Genomic DNA, 3,414 nt, shown 5'->3' on the forward strand with positions numbered 1-3,414 from the left:
CTCGTTTTGATGACTTGAGAGAGAGCATAGCAAGACCAAGAATTGATGCAAATAGTTACAAGATGGATTTTGGAGTTCTTCAAATGATTCAAAATTCTCAATTTGAGGGACATCCTTCTGAAAACCCACACACACATCTAAAGAAGTTTGCTATGATTTGTGATATGCAAAAACAACCTGGAGTATCTGATGATGCAGCAAGATTGAAGCTATTCCCATTCTCTTTGAAAGATAGAGCATTGGATTGGCTTGATTCTTTACCTCACAACTCCATTACAAATTGGGAGCAACTCACTGATGCATTTCTTGCACAATATTTTCCACCTGGAAAAACTCAAGAATTGAGGAATCAAATGACAGCTTTTAGACCAAGAGAAGATGAAACTCTTTATGAGTCATGGATGAGATGGAAAGAATTAGAGAGACAATGCCCACATCATGCCATTCCAAAATGGATGATAAACCAGAATTTTTACACAAATGTCACTCCTGCAATTAGAGGGATTATTGATGCTCAAACAAGAGGAGAATTTATTATTAAGCATGAAGATGAAGCTTATGAGCTATTGGAGAAAATTGCAAAGAATACTCATCTTTGGAGTAGTCCAAGAGGACCAGCTCCAACTCAAAAAAGGCAAGCTGCTGGAATGTATGACCTTGATCCATTCAACATGATTAATGCAAAATTTGATGCACTTACAAATGTCCTTGCTAAGAAGATGGAAGATTTAAGTATGTTGGTTAATTTATCATCATCATCTGGAAGTTCACAACAAGTTGCTTATGCAGAAGGAACTACCAGCTGGGGAGTAGACTATGGAGAGCAAGCTGCATATGTTGGTAATTATGGAAACAAACAAATGGGGAATCCTTACTCTCAAACTTATAATCCAACTTGGAGGAATCATCCCAACTTTTCATGGGGAAATCAGCAAAGTCAAGTTCCAAATCAGAATTTTCAACCACAACAGCAACAAGGAATTCCATATCAGCAAAATAGGCAACCATTGCCTAATTTTCAGCAGAGAAATATGAATCCTCCACCAAAACAGCAAGAACAAAGTTCTACTACAGAAGCTTTATTACAACAGATTCTTGCTAACCAAACTAAGCATGATGAAGAGATGAGAGAGATGAAAGCAAGGCTAGAACAGATGTAAACACATAACAGAATGTTGGAAAATCAGATTGCACAACAAGCATCTTCCTCAGGTACCAAGTCTTTTGGAAAACTTCCAAGCCAACCAGAAAACCCAAGAGAGCAGTGTCAAGCTATTACTTTAAGAAATGGGAAAGTTGTAAATAATGAGAAGAGTGAAAAAAATGAGAAAAGTGAAAATAGTGAGAGGAGAGAAAATGAGAAAGAAACTTATGAGAGTGAAAAACAAGAAAGTGAGAAAGAAAGTGCAGAAAAATGTAAAGAGAAAATTGAAGAGAATGAAGAGAAGTATATACCTCCAGAGCTTTACAAGCCACAACTTCCCTTTCCACAAAGATTTCAAAAAGCCAAGCTTGATAAGCAATTTGGAAAGTTCTTAGAGGTTTTGAAGAAGCTATACATGAATGTGCCTTTTATTGATGCTCTTTCACAAATGCCCTCTTATGCAAAATTCTTAAAAGAAATTCTCTCAAACAAGAGGAAACTTAAAGACCATGAAACTGTAGCTTTGATAGAAGAGTGCAGTGCTATCCTCCAAAGGAAACTTCCTCCAAAGCTCAAGGATCCAGGAAGTTTTTCAATTCCATGCCACATTGGGGAATCATGTTCTACAAAAGCTTTATGTGATTTAGGGGCTAGTGTTAGCCTTATGCCCCTCTCCATTTATGAGAAGCTCAATATGGGAGATCTTAAACCAACCCACATTTCTCTTCAGTTAGCTGACAGATCAATTAAGTATCCTGAAGGGATTTTGGAGAATGTGCCTCTGAAGGTTGGGAAGTTCTATATACCTGTTGATTTTGTCATCTTGGACATGGATAAGGATTCTAATATCCCAATTATCTTGGGAAGACCCTTTCTAGCTACAGCAGGAGCATTGATTGATGTTAAGGGAGAAAAATTGACTCTTAGAGTTGGTGAAGATCAATTGGTTTTCAATATTAATAACACTATGAAGAAGCATCATTCTGAAGCTGATACTTGCTTGAGAATTGATATCATTGATGAGCTGGTTGAAGAACATTTCAGAAAGAGATATCCAGAAGATCCACTTGAAAATTGCTTAGTTCATGGAGGAGGCATAGACTATGACAACCCTCATGTGGCTGCATATGCTCAACATTTAGAGGGAAGTCCACCATTCATTTCTGCTCCAATTTCTCAACTCACACAAAAGGAAAAAGTCGAATCTAAGCAACCATCATTCAAGGAAGAAGATGCACCTAAGGTAGAACTTAAGCAACTTCCTTCTCAGCTCAGGTATGAATTTCTTGGCACTAATAACACTTATCCAGTAATTGTAAATGCAAACTTGAGCACCTTAGAGGTTGATAAGTTGTTAAGAGTGTTGAGGCAATTCAGAAAAGTTTTAGGATATACCATAGATGACATTAAGGGAATAAGCCCACACTTTTGCATGCATAGAATTATTTTGGAAGAAAATTGTAAGCCATCTATTGAACATCAGAGGAGGTTGAACCCAAATATGAAAGAAGTTAAAAAGGAAATTTTGAAGTTGCTTGATGCAGGGATCATATATCCTATCTTAGACAGTACTTGGGTGAGCCCAGTACATGTTGTCCCAAAAAAGGGTGGAATGACAGTTGTCAAAAATGAAAATAATGAATTAATTCCCACCAGAACAGTGACTAGTTGGCGAATGTGCATAGATTACAGAAAATTAAATATTGCCACTAGAAAAGATCATTTTCCACTTCCCTTCATTGATCAAATGTTAGAAAGACTGGCTAGGCATTCTTATTTTTGCTATTTAGATGGGTATTCAGGTTTTTTTCAAATCCCTATCCATCCAAATGATCAAGAGAAAACCACTTTTACTTGTCCATATGGAACCTTTGCTTATAGGAGGATGCCATTTGGGTTGTGTAATGCACTAGCCACTTTTCAAAGGTGCATGATGGCAATCTTCTCAGATTTCATTGAAGATATAATGGAGGTTTTTATGGACGACTTTTCTGTTTACGGATCTTCATTTGACATATGCTTGGCTAACCTTTCTAAAGTTTTGCAGCGATGTGCAGATACTGACCTTGTGTTAAACTGGGAAAAGTGTCATTTCATGGTTCAGGAAGGGATAGTGCTTGGACATTTGGTGTCTAACAGAGGAATAGAGGTTGATAAAGCCAAGGTTGAAGTGATAGAAAAGATGGCTCCTCCTACCAATGTCAAGGGAATTCGAAGTTTTCTAGGACATGCCGGGTTCTACAGACACTTTATCAAGGATTTTTCTAAAA

The 3,414-nt window shown here is 37.3% G+C and overlaps 1 non-coding gene across 1 annotated transcript; it reads right to left on the bottom strand.

Moving 5' to 3' along the window:
- Positions 1-338: 338 nt before the first annotated feature.
- Positions 339-445, bottom strand: LOC131178866 (small nucleolar RNA R71). The gene has a single exon (XR_009147874.1). It is a non-coding gene; the product is annotated as a small nucleolar RNA R71 (small nucleolar RNA).
- Between the last annotated feature and the right edge of the window lie 2,969 nt (positions 446-3,414).

Source organism: Hevea brasiliensis, chromosome 3 (genome assembly GCF_030052815.1).
Source record: "Hevea brasiliensis isolate MT/VB/25A 57/8 chromosome 3, ASM3005281v1, whole genome shotgun sequence".
Classification (NCBI taxonomy): Eukaryota; Viridiplantae; Streptophyta; class Magnoliopsida; order Malpighiales; family Euphorbiaceae; genus Hevea; species Hevea brasiliensis.